The 18,476-nt window shown below is 37.7% G+C and overlaps 1 protein-coding gene and 1 long non-coding RNA gene across 2 annotated transcripts in view; one reads left to right on the plus strand and one right to left on the minus strand.

The window, feature by feature from the left end:
- Nucleotides 1–18,476, minus strand: part of LOC131300405 (11-beta-hydroxysteroid dehydrogenase-like 4A) — a 69,202-nt gene that overhangs the window by 24,578 nt on the left and 26,148 nt on the right. The gene's annotated exons all lie outside the window — the stretch shown is intronic.
- On the plus strand, nt 3,542–5,303 carry LOC131300424 (uncharacterized). Its single transcript, XR_009190956.1, has 3 exons — nt 3,542–3,670; nt 4,675–4,736; nt 5,074–5,303. It is a non-coding gene; the product is annotated as an uncharacterized LOC131300424 (long non-coding RNA).

The raw sequence follows: 18,476 nt of genomic DNA on the forward strand, positions 1-18,476 counted from the left end.
TATTGACTTATTTTTGTCTTTATTCAAAAAAAATTGGATTTCAAAGGTAATTTTTTACTTTTTAGATTTCTCTCATCATAACAAAGCAACAATCCTAAAAAATTCAACGAAAAACTAGCACATATGAAAAAAATTTGAATAAGGACAAAAAAATAAGTCATTTGGCTTATTATGCCAAACTAGGCATGCCTCAATCATTGAGGCTCAATGTTAGCAGTTGAGACCATTGTTTTATGCTGAAAATACGAAAAAAGTATTATCTAGTAACCGATGGAATACTATCCACGTAATCATTAAGCGTGAAAAAAAGAAGCCATCTTATTTGATTTAGTTTGCAGCAGATGCCTATAAAACATTTCGAGTACTTCTCCTCAATTGGAAAACCCGTCGCACGTTTTTTTGTGTTCAAGAGGAAAGATGGGCCTTCAACAAGTATTGCTTTCCTGCAATCAACTATTTAACCTCTTCTTCTTCTTCTTTCTCTTCCTTTGCCAACTCTCTTGTTTGCATGCCCAACTCTGCACTCATGAACAGACCTCTGCCCTGCTGCAGTTTAAACGAAATTTTTCCTTCAATAAATATGCTTCTCAAGAATGTGATGATGATTTTGGAATCACTTCTTTTCCAAAGATGGAGTCTTGGAAAAAGGGTTCTGATTGTTGTTCCTGGGATGGGGTCGAGTGTGACAGAGAGACGGGTCAAGTAATTGGACTCGACCTCAGCTGCAGCTGGCTCCAAGGCACCATCCATCCTAATAGCAGTCTCTTCCTCTCCTTTCCCCACCTTCAAAAGCTCAACCTCGCTCACAATAACTTTTCCATGTCTCGCATCTCACCTGAATTCACTCGATTCACCCAATTGAAGCACCTCAACCTCTCTTGGTCTGCTTTTTCGGGCAAAGTCCCGCCTGGAGTCTCCTACCTAAACAAACTGGTGTCGCTTGATCTCTCTTACAATTTTGATTTGAGATTGGAAGAAGGCGGGTTCGAGTTACTCATTCAAAACTTATCCAAGTTAAGAGATCTTGATCTTAGCGAGGTAAACATGTCTTCTTCGGTGTTTCCCAATTCCTTGCTCAATTTGACTTCTTTAAGAACCCTCGGTCTCGGAGGATCTAGTTTACATGGAGAAGTCCGGCCTAGAGTCTCCTACCTAAACAAATTGGTGTCGCTTGATCTCTCTTTCAATTTTGATTTGAGATTGGAAGAAGGCGGGTTCGAGTTACTCATTCAAAATTTATCCAAGTTAAGAGATCTCTCTCTTATAGGCGTAAACATGTCTTCTTCGGTGGTTCCAAATTCCTTGCTCAATTTGACTTTTTTAAGAACCCTTCGTCTCGGAGATTCTGGTTTACATGGAGAATTCCCTAGCAGAGTATTCCACTTACCACATCTACAGAACTTGGTAATAATTTTTGAGGAGGGTCTCACGGGCCATATACCCGATTTCATCAATTCAACCTATACGATCCAGAACTTAAATCTCCTAGCCTCGGGAATTTCTGGAATATTGCCGAACTCAATTGCTAATCTGAAGTCCTTGAAGCAATTGGTCATCCGTCATTCCGAATTCCACGGATCCATTCCTACTTCTCTCTGGAGCCTTCCACAAATCACTTATGTGGACCTCTCATCCAACAATTTCAGTGGTATCCTCCCGTCATTGATTTCAAACCTTACACAAATCTCTTCTTTGGACCTCTCATTCAACAATTTTAGTGGTTCCCTCCCATCTTCAATTTCAAACCTTGGAAATCTGCACAGTTTGATCATAGGCCGAAACTTGATCAACGGTACAATCCCATCTTGGGTCTTCGAATTACCCGCACTCAAGTACTTAGATCTCAGTTATAACAAACTGATTGGTCATACACTTGAGTTTCAATCCACTTCGTTGGAGATTATTGATTTGAGTTATAATGACCTAAATGGTACTGTTCCAAATTCAACCTTTGAACTCCGAAACCTTACCTACCTTATTCTTTCTTCAAATAGCTTTTCTGGCACCATTCCTAGATCAAATAGATTCAGTGAAAATCTCCATGTACTCGCTTTAAAGATGAATAACTTCTCTGGCACCATTCATGATTCATTTACCAGGAGACATAACTTGACAACTATCAATCTTTATGGCAATGGATTTGAAGGGCCAATACCCAAGTCTCTGATTAACTGTAGATACTTGAAAGTGCTAGATCTCGGAAGAAACAAGTTCTTTGATGAATTTCCGCATTGGTTGGGAAATTTACCGTACTTGCATGTCCTAATCTTGCAATCCAACAAATTTCATGGATCGATCGTGACTTCCACGACCAAATTTCCCTTCCCCATGTTGCGAGTTCTTGATATGGCGAACAATAATTTCACTGGTCCATTGCCCATAAAGTACTTCAAAAGTTTCAAAGCAATGATGAATGTGGATGAGCATTTTGGTTTGGTGTACATGCTAACTGTTGGTTATACTTATTATTATGATTCTCTGACTATAGTAATCAAAGGATCGACCATTGAAATGAAGAAAATCCTTAGAGTTTTTGTAGCCATTGATTTATCAAGGAACAAGTTTCAGGGTGAGATTCCAGGGATCATCGGTTGGCTAAATTCGATTCGAGGACTGAACTTATCGCACAATAGCCTCATAGGTCATATACCAAAGTCGCTTGGTAATTTGACGAAGCTGGAATGGTTAGACCTCTCATCGAACAAGTTCACTGGGGAGATCCCTCGACAACTCACGAATTTAACCTTTCTCGGAATGCTCAACCTTTCGCAGAATCGCCTAACGGGGCCTATACCACGAGGCAAACAATTCGATACATTTTCGAATGGTTCTTACATCAACAACTCGGCGTTATGCGGGCCTCCATTGTCGAATACGTGTGGCGATCCTAAGGCAACACAGCCACCACCACCGAGATCTGAAGAAGAAGATTCAGATCCTGTGAGTGGATTTGGTTGGGAAGTCGTATTGCCAGGGTATGGATTTGGGCTGGTAGTTGGACTTGTCATGGGATATCTTATGTTCTCGTTCGGTAAACCTCACTGGCTTGTGGAGATGGTTGAAGGTGTAGGAAACGGAAGCGGAAAGAGGCGGAAAAGCAATGCTCGAAGACGTGGAGGCAGAAGAAATTAGCAAAATGCAAATGGTGTTATTGTATGGTAAGTGTCCAAATCTCTTTCATATCTTGTGCCTACAAAAAAAAAAAAACAATGCATTTGGTTGTAATTTGGCCTGTCTTTAGGTTCCTAATACCTAGGATTCGTAGGTTACGATACGAAAATTCCGTTGCAAATTAGTACGTATTATTTCTCTACTGTTTATTGCAAAGCACTGAACTATAAGTTGGAGCTGACGTGAGCCCCATGAGCATATATAGTTGACTGGGACTGTAACACCATTTTTAATTGAGGTGCTTAAATGTTATATTTAATAACCTAAAGGGCTGGAGTGCAATTTTTCTTTGGAATTGTGCATGTGTGCCGTGTGTATGGTGTGGTGTTGTGTGTGTGTGTGTTCTTTTAAAACAAAAGAAAAAATAGAAAGAAAGAAAACCCATCAGGAGGTTCCAACGTGAGAGAGAGAGAGAGAGAGAGAGAGAGAGAGAGAGAGAGAGAGAGAGAGATCAGCCGGTGGAGAAGAAGAAGAAAGAAGGAAAGAAAGGAGGAAATAGGTATGGTCAAATTGAAGCCATGAGAGAGGGTTTTTGAGCTTGAAGTTGAGTTTATTCCTGAAAATTCGTGTATAACATATGAATATGCATAACTGTGTTTTGAGCAGAGTTGAGTCTGTCCTGTTTTTGACGAATTTTTACCATTGACATACCGTTCATGTTATTTTCTAATATTTTTACTGTAGATGCTTCTTTGTGTGTAGTTTATGCTGTAAAAATTTCAGAATTTTCTGAGAAACCTGGAAAAAGATAAAAATCTTTAACCGGGCTGCAGTCAGATTCGCGTCTGGGCAGACAGCCCAGACACGTGTTGGAAAAACGGGCATAACTTCTTGCTCGGGTATTGGTTTTACGCACCGTTTCTTGATTCCGAAACTAGATTTGTATATCTTTCTGAATCTGTAAAGATTGTGCCTTAGTTTGGTCTGAGAAAATTCAGTTTTGGTTCCGAAGTTAATAGTTTGGTGATTCTGAAATTCTGGGCAGGTTTTATAGCTGTGTTCTTCATCAATTTTGTCATAGTTGAATATGCTTACTGACTATGGATGCTGTTGAGTCTTAAACCTTGATCAGTTGGTGTTTTTTTGGCGTTGGAAATATTGGAAAAGATTAAGTGTGTGATTTTTAATGAGCATTCGATCGCAGACTGTTCTGCTGGGTCTGTAGTTTCTGTTTTAGATGTGTAATTTCAATTGAGCATATCTTAGTCATTCGGAGTCCAATTTGGGCAAATTTTATATCTAGATTGATGTACTAGAAGCCTTCTTGCTAGTGGTGGTGGTCTTGTAGTATTCTTTGAAACCTATAGAATTCTATAGTCAGAAATCGATCAGTGGTTCTGTTGATAATGTGTGAAATTGTGGAATTCTAGGTTTTGGGTACGAATTGGTGAATTTACTTTTGTTCGGCAATTGCTAAATAGTTGAATTGATGCAGAACATTGTTAATGCATTTGTTAAAGCCTTAAAAGTATTTCTATACTAAAATGTTTGGCTTGTGGATAGGTGACGAGTCGGTGAATCAAGGAGCACCGAAACCATAGTTGTACTTTCTTTTGGAGTACGAGGTGAGTGTTTGATTCATAGATGTTTTTCTATATTGAATTGAACTTGATTGTTGGCTTAGTGCCCGGTGATTGGCTTTATGCCTTAAACTATTGGCTGTGTGCCCGGTGATTGGCTTTATGCCATATGGCTTTATGCCTTAAACTATTGGCTGTGTACCCGGTGATTGGCTTAATGCCAAAAGGCTTTATGCCTTAAATTATTGGCTTTGTGCCCGGTGTTGCTTTTAATTGCTTGGTTCACTATTTGACTGGTTGAAATATATCTTTTAGCTGCACCTTTAATATGGAATTGCATCCATGTCTCATAAACACTCCTGGATTCCATTTTGGAATCCAGTTTTGCAGGCGTTGTAGATATCCACTGCTGATCGTCGTGGGGTTGTACACTCGCTTAGGGTAGCATGTTGGGAAGGCTGGACTAGTTTTGGCAAAATTTTGTAGATAGGGATGTAGTTGCAGCCTATGTTCATATTTGGTTTATTGTATAGTTTAATGCTTTCTTAAGACTTCCGCTGTGTTTGTAAGAACGTTAAGTTTTGCGTTATCAATAAAATGGTTGTTGGTTAATTTAGTTGCTAAAACTTGAGTTATAGAAATGGGTTGGTGTTTGATGTTGCACCCTCACGTCGGTTTAGGCTCATTTGAGTGCTGGCCCGGGGTGGGGTGTGACAGGGACACTTATCCCTGAAGTAGTATGGTTTTAAAAAACGGCCGTTATGTTACGTAACGGGATTTTGACAGGCCGGACGGTTACGGCTATGAATAACGGTCTTGGATCAGAACTTATCAGTATTTATTGTCTCAAATTTTGACTTTTGATCCAATCATACTTACAAAACTACTTCTAAAATTCAAATATTTGTAAGATATAGCTAAAAACATCCAATTTTCTCAAAAATAAGGTTAGAACATGTGTATCAATGGTTTTCTTTAATCATTTGCTAATGCTATAAAAAAAATCACGCTTGCAGTCTCCGATTCCCGTTACACATTGACCGATACTCCCGATACTAGTTACCCGCGTTACACTGACTGCAACTGCGATTTAAAACGATGAGTTTCATACATTCCACTAGTTCTTATATCTGCTTGCTTTTGTTTCAACTTTTTCTTTTAAAAGAGATCGATTTTTGCAGATATTGTGGAGGAGGCATGAAGCTCTCGTCAGTCTCAGATATGAGGAGAAACTTTGGTTGTAGGAGGTGGATCTAATATATGGGAGATGGGAATAACTTCACTCTTAGGGTGTGATTCAGTGCATAACTACTTGCTTTCTTTACAAATTTTCCTACTTATGAAATAAATGAATCTTTTTTATGCCCTTTCGGCCTTTCAGTCTACAACTGAACTGCTCTCTAGTTTCAAAATAAATGGATTCAAACAATATATATGCAACGTGAGTACACAAAGGCAAGATATCGTTCTAGCAGACGAAATTACCTGGTACATGTTGGGCGAAAAAACAACAAATAAATGGGGTAAAAAATAGACGGGCAAAGTGATCTTTTACACTTGCGTTGCGCTAGAAGGACAAAAAAGAGAAGGCCAGAAAAAACTAGCAAGAAAGTATTATTCGAAGATACTATTTAGGATCAGAGTATCGCATGCCCAAGTCATTTGAATATGAAGGGCTTATCATGCATTGACGTCCAAGAAAAAGTGGCAGAACCATCCAATGACGACAAGACTTAGCATTTAAGTCCATGGAACCCATGACTTCGATAGGTCTTCAATTCAACGAGTACTGTAGTTTTTGTTCTTCGGAATATTTTTCCTTTAATTGTTTTTAGTACCCCGAAGGAATATTTTTCCTTTAATTGGTCTCCAGTTCATGTTATATTGTGATTATACTCAGTCGGATTTGTGTGTTGGATTCTAGTAGAGTCGGGCCGTGACTGTGGTGCGTCTTTGCGGGATAACTACGACATGGTAGTGTGCCGTTGGGATTCTTACGTTTTGATGACAGTGAAGAAGAGTAGTGGATCAGTTCAAGAATGCTTGTTCATCTAAAAATGGAAAGCTCAGATGTCTTTTTTCATTAGCTCGTGGTGTGGATGATGTAATCTGATGGGTTTGTGATTTTTGAGCCTTAGTTTTCATGAAAAAATTGCAGAAATATTTCATGATAATGTATGAAATTGTAAGCTATTTATCATGTTTCTAACCTATTTGTTATGTTCGGGATATTCTATAGTTTTAAAATTTGTTGTGCTTACGAATGTTCGTGGGTAAAAAATTTACCTTATTAATTTGCCGAAATGTTCACTATATGAAATTCATCATGTTAATCAAAAATGTCATTAGTATTTTCACAAATTTATCATGTGAGGATCCCGAATTTATCATATTTTTCAAAATTGTCATACTATTGATTAAGAAATACATTAAATTTATCATATTCAATAAATTTATTACTTTCGGGAATTGGTTGGTAAGGTAATTATAAATGTGGCATAGTAAATGGTAGGTAATGAATGGGAGGTTGGTTAAGGAATTATTTGAAAATAAGGATGAGAACTTAATCATTCAAACCAACTAGAAGGATGGCTTAATTATGTTTATGGTTCAGGACCAATATTTAAGTTTTTCGTCTCAATAAAAGAAAATATAATAGGCATGGCGTGCTTACCCAATTGCCGATACAACAGACAAGACTGAAGTCTAGTCTTCTAAGTTGTAAAAGAGGATGATTCCATGCAACCACTTGGAATTGGGTGGTTGGCTATCCAAATGCAGGGATGTTGACTCCAAAAGTCCACATCGGGGTATCGGATCGATCACCTACGCGAGTGAAGCAGTGTGCAGCTATCATCAACTGTACTCATCCCAAATTTAATACCAATTCATGATCCACGACTGCTAATATATCAGCACCGTGCTCTGCACACTCCCGTTCAGGGATCAAACGTAGGAAAATGCAAACATAGATGGTTGAATGAATTGTATTTCCTCAAACTTACTTAAAAGGTGTGAAAGATTGGAACAAAGTTATCTGAATTTTTTTTAACAAAATACATTTACGCATTGCTTCGAGTAGCTAGAGTACACTAAGATGATCATATATCAAGTTTTTGTTAAAGTCCGGTTATCGGTCTATTTATGCATTTATTGTCGAAAATTTTCAAAATAATAAATGAATTTTGGCTCAGGTTTTTTTGAAAGGATATTGATTTTTTTTGAAAGGTATCAACATTTTTCACATGAGTTGTTGCTTTATGTGAATAATTATAATACACATTAAATTGGGATACATTTATTTAGAAGAGATGTGATTTTTAGGAAGAGATCTAAAATATAAGGGTTTCTACAGGAGGCATGACCCTTCAATTCCCAATTAAATTAACATCTACTAGAGACACGAGTCTTCAAAGAAGGATGCATACAAAAAGGCATGATGTTTCTTAATTACTTGTCTTCACAAGACATGACCCTTACTAATTAGTGTCTTGAACAAACATGACCATTCCTAACGGGTGTTTACTAAAGACATGCCTATATAAGTCTATAAACGTACCCCTTGTAAAGTCATTCGATTTACAATTAAAATTTCATGAGAAAGGAACCCAAGGAGGTCTGTGCGGCATGATACTGTGCACATCCGGACCATTGATCTTGACAATCAATGATCCGAATTGCTTGGTGTTGTGCTTAATCTTAACCGTCCAAGTGTTTAGCAATTCGGACCATTCATTGTCGAGGTCAACGGATCGGATGTGCACCCTTACACAACACCATCTCCCAATTCATTGAATTGCTTTCTCGCTCGCTCCGCACACTCTCTTCTTAGGCCATCCACATTGGTATAATCAAATGCCAATTATTTTTAAAGTTAACAATGTTGTTGCAAAAGATCGCTCACAATGGTATAATCAAACTTAGCAACATCCTTAGAAATAATCAAATTTTAGGCTTTGGATAACCAAAACTAGCAATCTTTTTCAATAATCAAAATTTGTGAACCCTACACCACATAAGTTAACTAGTTCCAAAATTTATATACACGTGTTTCAACTGATATTTTCTTTTTCTCTTTTTCACCTACTCTTTTTTTTTTTTTGGTAAAAAAAATAAAATTGAAGAATAAAAATTTTATATAGCCAAGCTTCTTCGCTTACTCTATGTCTTCTTCACTTCACCTACAAACTATTTCTCTTTCTTTTCCTTCAAAAGTGAAACTCATATCTCTCGATCATCTACAGTTCAACTCATCGTCGCTGGATTAAGGTGTTTCACTCTTCTTTCCTGTTTCTATTCCCCCCCCCCCCCCCCCCCCCCCCCAAAAAAAAAAAAAAAAAAAATCATTATAGAAGGGAAGGAAGTCACCGATTTTTTTTCCCCAAAATTAAGAGAAGGAATCGATATATTTTAACCCATAAAAAACGTAAATTGAGGGAAGTGAATGACGGAAAACAGAGAATGATAGAGAGTGAAATTGTAGTGGACCCCATATTTTGGTTATGAACTAGAAGTAACCATAGTAAAGCTTAACATTGTTAAGCTTAGAAACTTCTTAAGTGAATAATCAAAAGCTGATGTGTCAACTTTTGATTATCCTTTTTTGATTATACCACTGTGGATGACCTTAGTATCTTAGGCTTACTTATATTCTATTATTCTAGAAATAGAATATTAGTGCTACATTTTGATTAGTGGATATATACTTTGTCTGTCGTTTGTTCAAATGCAGATAAAAATAATCTCGAGTTCGGGCTTCATTGTTTCTTGAAAGCAGATTTGTTCTAACCTGGTACACACCATCTGGTGGAAGCAAATACTATCTTTAGGAAATCGACTCACTAAAGCACCTCAAAGTTATCTTGAGAAACGATGCCATCTTACAACTTAAGAAGACCGGATTTTCTAGTACTTACGCATCCTAATTAATTAGCTAAATTTTTGCTTAGTTATCTGTCTTTTTCCTATTGACGCGTCCAACACTCGGCTACTAAAACTCAACAAAAGCCCAACTTGAGATGTTGTCTTGTGACTCAGAGCGAAGTGAATATTTGAATTTGGAAGTGGTGGAATTAATTACTAGAAGAAATCAACCGCTAATAACAAAATTTCTATATTTGATACACGAAAAGGTACATAAATTCGATCTAAGTTTAAATATCATCCATGAAACCCATAAAAGAAAAAGGCACATATTTTAAGGTTAATCCTCCATTAAAATTGTTAGACTTGTCTCACATCGCTTATTTAAGTCAACCAAATTGGATTAATTTATTCTAGAAGTTACTCCATCTATGGTCAATTGGTTTTAGGTTGGAACCCTCCAAGAAATTTAACATGGGATCAGAGCTCTTGGTTTGATTTTAAGTTGGAACCCTCCAAGAAATCTAATAAAAATACAAAAAATACAAAAAAAAAAACTTAAAACGACCTATCAAAATGGATGTAAACATTCCTTCAAGTCCCAGAAAATCGTCTAAGATTGATTATCAACCAAATTTCAAAGCACTTTCCCTTTTAACCTAAAAAAGCTAAGTGTCCAAGAAAGAATCATCTTTCCATCTTGTTTCGAAGCCTAGTTTGGACAATCTTCACGGCTCAAAATGATCATTCTAAGTGAGTAGGGTGTGCCGTTGGACTCAAGGGGAGAGGGATGTATTCGCGTGCAATATACTCGGAAATCTAATTAACAAGGTAGTATAAAACTCACTGAGGGTGGCTCTGCCCCTGTTGCGGAGTGTGGAGCACCGGACAATCTTAATTATTTTTAGGACTCTTTTATATAAAAAGTTATGAAAATCATGCTTAAAGAAACCTCAAGTCAAGCAAGCCCGGTTTGGTTTGGCTAAATTTGATTTATCTCTATCGATTGCTTTATCACATCGATGGATTCTACATTCCAATTTTTAGTAAAAGTAATTTCCTTATCCCCAAAATAACAGAGAACATACAAAAGTACAAATTAGTGATTCTCCACTCACCACCCCTTCGTGACATAGCTCATAGTTTGGGTTGTTTGGCTTAATAAGCCAAATGACTTTTTCTTTTTATTCAATTTTTTTCGCATTTATTAATTTTTCCTAAATTTTCTGTGAATTATTACTTTGTCATAATGAGAAAAACCTAAAAATTACAAAATTACGATTGAAATTTAAATTTTTTGAATAAATACAAAAATAAGTCAATAAGCCAATTTTTTTGACATTAAAATAAGCTATTTGGCTTATTAAGTCAAACAACTCGCAATTACCCCGTATAGGCTTAGGCTTAGGAGAGAGAGACAACTCGCGATTACCCCGTATAGGGTTAGGCTTAGGCTTGGAGAGAGAGAGAGAGAGAGAGCCTGGAGTCTTTGGAGATATTTGGGATCAAAGTCTTGCATGCCCAAGTCTTAATAGCATTTAAGTTAGGTGACTAAAAATCGGAGTCCGTGGGTCCAGTGACTCCAATTTGTGTTCAATTCAGTGACTACTACAATTTTGTTTCTAGGTTTTTTTTTTGCCTTTTTTTTTTTTTCCCCTTTTGACGTTAAGCACAGTATTTTTTTTTCACATCCTTTCAAACATCAATAACAAACATTTAACGAGCACTTTTTTCTCCATAAGAGACAAACGGGATTGAACTCTGTTCTTCTAGAAGACAATGATTCAAACCTTTTTCTCTCAAAATAGCTTTCGAAGGATGCAAAGCAATATTTGGAATAGTTACAAGTAAGCAAAGATAGTCAGATAGGGGCTAATAGAGGCCATCGCCCCTTCCACAATTTTTTTTTTTAAAAAAAAAAACACCTACTTTACATCGAAAAACAAATTGTCATAAAAAAATTTTGATTGTATATATTCGACTCTCTACGCAAAAATTTTGACTCCGTCTTTGCGAATAAGGGTGTATGTTAAACCCCAAAATAACTGGGTACTTTTTTGGTTAGTTACGCATTATCTCTGCATTATTTATGCATACTTTTGGTCAGTGAAAAATGTGTATATAGTTGGTAACAATTTTATTTTTCATGGAATACCGTCCCCAATAATCAAGACTGTTTCGTGGAAAATAGCGCCAAACTAATTGCATGTCCTAAGCTTGTAATCTAACCAATTCACCGGTCCTTTTCCTTCACAAGTAATTGCGCTTCCAAATCTATTCCATCTGGACATAAGCCGGAACTTGATCAACGGTTCAATCCCATCTTGGGTCTTCGAATTATCCTCACTCACATACTTATTAGATCTCAGCTCTAACAATCTGATTGGTCATACACTTGAGTTTCAATCCTCTTCATTGGAGATTATTGATTTGAGGCGTAACGACCTACATGGCACTGTTCCAAATTCAACCTTTGAACATCCAAACCTGACCCACCTCATTCTTTCTTCAAATAGCTTTTCTGGCACCATTCCTGAATCAAATAGATTCGGTGAAAATCTCAAATTACTCGAGCTGCAGATGAATAACTTCTCTGACACCATTCATGATTCATTTACCAGGACTAATAGCTTGAGAACTATCTATATATCTTTATGGCAATGGGCTTGAAGGGCCAACACCGAAGTCTCTGGCCAACTGTACAAACCTGGAAGTGTCAGGTTCACATGTGGTTATCTGCTTATGCGTGCATTTATGCATCGTGATTAGACAAAGTTTTGCTTAGGTATCTTATGCTTATTTTGCTTTTGTCGTGTCCAACACTTGGCTACGAATTAAACTCAACAAATGCCCAAAGAAGTCTTGTGAAGCGGAGACGAAGCCAGAATTTTAATTGAGTGATGTAGTGAAATCAGAAGAAATCAACCTCTAATTATGAAATTTCTATAATTGATATACATAAATGTACATATGTTACAAGGTTAATCGTCCATAATACCCATAAAGAATGCATATGTTTTAAGGTTACATGTGATAAACGACGAAAATCCCAAACAATGATCGGACAATACAAGATTTCAAAACTGTCACCACAATATCACTAATATAATAAACGAACATTAGAAAATTTCAAAAGTAACACTAAACTAAAGAAAAAAAGTAAAACAACCTTCACGGCTCGTTCGGGTAATAGTTAAACCATGATCGAACCGATGCCCATTCGGTTATCAAAGGGCTCAATCATAGCCCGTTTCAACTTGCCCGAACCCACCCCTTTGCCACCTCTACCGCCACTCCATATAAAAATGCTTTGTATTAATTTTTTTGTTTTCTTAGTTGTTTTCACACTCTTATCCTATTTTATTTTTTCACATGTAGTTGATATATATTATTGGCTTTTTTTTGACTTGATGATTGCGTGCTTTTCTTTTTTCTTGGCGAAAGTTACTAGTACGTTAGTTGTGGTTAGTGAGTTTTTTGGATAGTGATGACCGCGCGATAGTAAAGTATTTTATACACTTTTCCGTTAATACCACATGTGTGTCTCTTTTCTTTAGAATGGCCACACACACCCATATTTATATTGCCATATGTGAGGTGTAACGCCCCCAATTTTGGGTACGTTAAAGAAGACAATTTCATTGAAGAAACTAAATGGAGTCTGGCTCAATATTACAGAATATAACTCTCCCAAGAGTACTTTATTAAACAAAAGGAGGGTAGACTAGGGTTCCTATCTACTGCTCCGCCTCTTCATCCATTCTGGCCAGCTCTTCCGGCTCCAAAGGCTTCCAAGGTGTAAAGTTCACCCTGTTCATCTATAAGATCTGACACATTATACCGGCGTCGCCACCAATATAATATGTCAGGGTCACCAAAGGTAACACCGTGAGCTTACAAAAGCTCAATAGAATATCCAACCCACTAACCCTTAACTTACAAACAATAGATCATAAAATCAACAGAGTACAAGCAAGTTTAAAAACGATTAACGATAGCACATTCATATTTACTATTCAAGTATCGTTGGTGTCCATATTTTTCTGAGTTTCTCCTACGCGACTCATCGTAGACCGTGTCAACATTTTCACATACCAATCCATCTTTCAAAAATCATTTGTTTAACACACCCAACCTCGGTTCCGCCGTTTCGGGTTCCCGAGTATCCTCACAATGGTTCCGCCGCACCGGGTTCCCATTGGCACACGATTGCATTGGCTCCGTACCGCGGATAACCAAGCCATACCTCACCATGGTTCCGCCGCTCCGGGTTCCCATGGGAACGCACACAATTCAAAACCCTCGGTTCCGCTACTCCGGGTTCCTGAGTATCCCACAATGGTTCCGCCGCTCCGGGTTCCCATTTGGGGTTTTCGAAATCTAAACCCTCGGTTCCGCCGCCCCGGGTTCCCGAGTATCCCCACAATGATTCCGCCGCTCCGGGTTCTCATTGGGTTTTTCACGAATCTTACTTTTGCACACGCACACAACTCACATAATGCCACCCAAAACCGGTCATTATGTAGTTTCAAAATATTTCCATCCTCGTAATACATTTTTCTTATTAACCACACCCTAGGTGTCATGTTTCTATTTTCTCGATTTTCGTGTCTCGTTCTTATGCATAGACTCCGCGGTAGGACTTTTTACATACGCAACCATAAATCATTCATTGTAATCTAACAAGATCATCCAATTCTATATTGTTACTCATGCTCAAAACTATCTTAAAGATCAAAATACGAATACTTCTATTCAAGTGTCAAATTCTATCTTTCGAAAACCATTCTTTCTTTCTTTTGAGAAATTCTAAGCAACATATGTTTATTTCGAGTAACAAGTTGATTAATTCAATATATTTCCCTTCCTTTTCATCTTTTTAAAGAAAACTCCATTCAAGTATTTCGTGAAATTCTAACATTTCAGGCAACAGATAACCCTATATACTTATGACAGATAACTTTAGCAGACAACAGATAACCTTATATACTTTTTAACATACGGTTCTATGCTATACGTTGAGTTAGTGGACGAGGGACTCTACTTATACTTAGGGAAGTGAGTAGAGAAAATCTACCTTGATCCGAAACTAGTCGGGGCCGAATAAGCTAGTTGGAAGTTTTCTACGGGCGGTGAAACTCGCAAATCTGGACCAAACTTTGGATGGCATAACTCGGTCAATATTTGACCGAACATGATTGTTCTTGGATCGAAATTGAAGCTCTCGAAGTGCTCTACAACTTTCGTGAAGGAAGTTGATCCTAGAAACTACTTTAGGTAGGAGAAAAATGGTGATAAAGTAGGAGACAGTATGCTGTCTGGAAATGGAAATCCGAGATTTTTACTGACCTTCGGATGTCAATATCTTTGTCATTTCTTCACCGATTGGGGTGGTTCTTGGGTCTAACTTGAAGGTTTCGAAGTGCTCTACAACTTTTCCGAAGGGAGTTGGTTCTAAAAACTACTTTAAGCAGGAGAAAAATGAAGATTCGTGAAGGGCAGTAAGCTGTCTGGAAAATGGAAATGGCAAATAGCCTTCCATGACTTGTCTTTTTCAATTTAGGCCAAATCTTAGGCCATCATGAAGGGTTTTTGACTTGTCAAGTCTATGGGGAGGTTGCTTGCAAGAAAGAATATAATCATGGGCTAGCTTTGTACTTTGGAAGACTAGAATGGGTTGGCATGTAGTAAATAGGCTTAGGGCTATTAAGGTTGCTTGTGTAAGTGTCCAAAACACAATCACACACTCCACCTCCCTCTCCCATTCGGCCTTTCTCTCTCTCTCTCTCTCTCTCTCTCTCTCTCTCTCTCTCCTATGTATAGACATGTATAGGTATATAAGTACATGTATATATTCATCTAGGAAAGTAAAACCTAAGATAGTTAGGCTTAAGGCTAGGACATAGGTGTGCATGCATGCATGGCTAGTCTTGCTTCTTTTGGAAGCAAAATGATGGGATTCTTTGTATGACTTGTCTTGTCATACCTATTAGCAAGTCAAAGGTCTATTAACCAAGGGACAAAAATTTCCCTAACAATTATGGACCAAGGAATATTGGTAATAATTAGGGTTTGAAATGACTTGTCATGGGAGTAAAAATGATTACTCCTATGGCCTAATGGTCCTATAGGGTTTGGAGGGGTTCATAAGGCTCAAAAATGGTCTAAAAGATCTAATTAGGGTTAGGGTAATGTAACTAGGTGAATCGGTGGTCCGGTTCCTCCAACTAATCGGTTGAAAATTAACTCTACTTGCCAAGTAGGATTTCTAGTCAAGAAATATAATTTAAAGATTTTATCTAACTCTTAGGAAAATATACAAGTGCTTTTATAAGTATACTTGTTTTTAGAAAATGACTAGATTGCTCGGCGTGAAAGATATAATTTTATAAGTCTCAAATCTAATTATGACGGATTATAAAAATTAAAAGAAAATTTTTAGTAGCAAATCCAAGTAATCAAAATAAAATTTAAATATTTAACGAAATTTTTATTTACCAAAAATCAGGGTCGTTACATGAGGCACTAAGGTTGTCTCAATGTGACTTGGAGGTCACATGTTTGAGTCGTAGAAATAGCCTCTCCATTCATGAGGTTCATAAACACAATCCTTCCCAAGACCCTACAGAGCCCTATTTTGCGGCCTAGCTTGACATTATAAGTCAAATGACTTATTTTTTTGTCCTTATTCGAATTGTTTCGCATTTGTTAGTTTTTTGTCGATTTTTTGAGAATTCTTGCATCGTCATGACGAGAGAAATTTAAAAAATAAAAAATTACGATTAAAATCGAATTTTTTGAATAAAGACAAAAACATAAGCTTATTGGCTTATTTTTGTCTTTATTCAAAAAAAAATTGGATTTTGATGGCAATTTTTTACTTTTTAGATTCCTCTCATCATGATAAAGCAACAATCCTAAAAAATTCAACGAAAAACTAGCACATACGAAAAAAATTTGAATAAGAACAAAAAAATAATCATTTAGCTTATTATGCCAAACTAGACATGCTTCAATGTTAGCAGTTGAGACCATTGTTTTCTGCTGAAAGTAACCGATGGAATACCATCCCAGTAATCATTAAGCGTGGAAAAAAGAAGCCATGTTATTTGATTTACTTTGCAGCACATGCCTATTAAAACATTTCAAGTACTTCTCCACAATTGAAAAACCTGTCGTTTTTCTGTGTTCAAGAGGAAAGATGGGCCTTTAACAACTATGGCTTTCCTACAATCAACTATTTAACCTCTTCTTCTTTCTCTTCCTTTGCCAACTCACTTGTTTGAATGCCCAACTCTGCACTCAAGAACAGACCTCTGCCCACTTGAATTCTGCTTCAATCAACTAGTTTAAATGAAATTTTTCCTTCAATAAATCTGCTTCTCAAGAATATTGTGATGATTTTGGAATCACTTCTTTTGCAAAGATGAAGTCTTGGAAAAAGGGTTCTGATTGTTGTTCGTGGGCTGGGGTCAACTGTGACGGGACGGGTCGAGTAATTGAACTCGATCACAGCTGTAGTTGGCTCCAAGGCACTATCCATCGTAATAGCAGTCTCTTCCTCTCCTTTCCCCACCTCCAAAAGCTCAAACTCGCTTACAATAACTTTTCCATGTCTCGCATCCCACCTGAATTCACTCGGTTCACCGAATTGACATACCTCAATCTTATAGGCGTAAACATGTCTTCTTCGGTGGTTCCTGTTAGGGTCCACCTATAGTGGTGGGGTTATTTTGTGTAACACCTTTAGTGTTGGGTGTTGAACGTATTTACCCTTGAAGTCCCTTATATATAGTTGTAAACCCTATTAGGGTTAGTGTGTGACATAATGTGAGGGAAAGGGTGAGGCTAGCGTGGGGGGGCCGGTCTGTGGCCTCCCGGAGAGGAACTTGCGTGTGGTTCCCGAAGAGTTTTTTCATCTTTATTGTATATTGTACGAATATATAATCAAATGGAGTTTTTCTCTGAAATCATTGCATAGTTTGTGTATGTGGTATTCCTCACGGTCCTAACAATTGGTATCAGAGCGGGGTTGAAGAAGAGGGTCGCCGGAAAAACCACGGGTTCGATTTCTGAAAAAAAAAAAGTTGCTCACGAACCTCGTGTTTTGTCACCCGAGGAGGAAGCACGGAGCAAGGCCTAAGCTGGGTTCTCGGTTGAGCTGTTTGAAAACTCAATCGGACCAGTAAGGATTGTGCATCTCACTGAGACGAGTCTATAGGAGGTGACGGGATCGAGTTTCGTCACCGGATGAAGGCTCGGGAGCCATTCGATCGCTGCGGGCGGAGTCGGCGACGGGCAGAGAGGCTGTTTTGAAAAGCCCGAGGTCATGGATGATTCCAACGTTTAAAATATACATTTAAATACTTCAAAAGCTTCAAAGCAATGATGAATGTGGATGAACTGCATGTTGATTTGAATACATGGGAACTTCTGCTACTAATGCTGCAATTTTAAGTTACTATTAGGAAATTGATAGTCGCACTCTACTTTATACTGATAGCGCTCTACTTTATTCATGAAGTTACTAGTAATTACTAGTAACTTCACGTTAAAATTGGAGCAGCATTAGTAAAAAGTGGAGCGTGAAAATCAGTTTCCTTCCTATTATTCTGATTCTCTGACAATAATAATCAAAGGATCGACCATTGAAATGACAAAAATCCTTAAAGTTTTCACAGCAATTGATTTATCAAGGAACAAGTTCCAGGGTGAGATTCTTGGGATCATCGATGGGCTAAATTCGATTCGAGGGCTCAACTTATCACACAACAGCCTCACAGGTCATATACCAAAGTCGCGTGGGAATATGACTAAGTTTGAATGGTTAGACCTCTCATCAAACAAGCTCACTGGGGAGATCTCTCCACAACTCGCGGATTTAATCTCTCTCGGAACGCTTAACCTTTAGCAGAATTGCCT

Source organism: Rhododendron vialii, chromosome 1a (assembly GCF_030253575.1).
Source record: "Rhododendron vialii isolate Sample 1 chromosome 1a, ASM3025357v1".
In the NCBI taxonomy this organism is placed as follows: domain Eukaryota; kingdom Viridiplantae; phylum Streptophyta; class Magnoliopsida; order Ericales; family Ericaceae; genus Rhododendron; species Rhododendron vialii.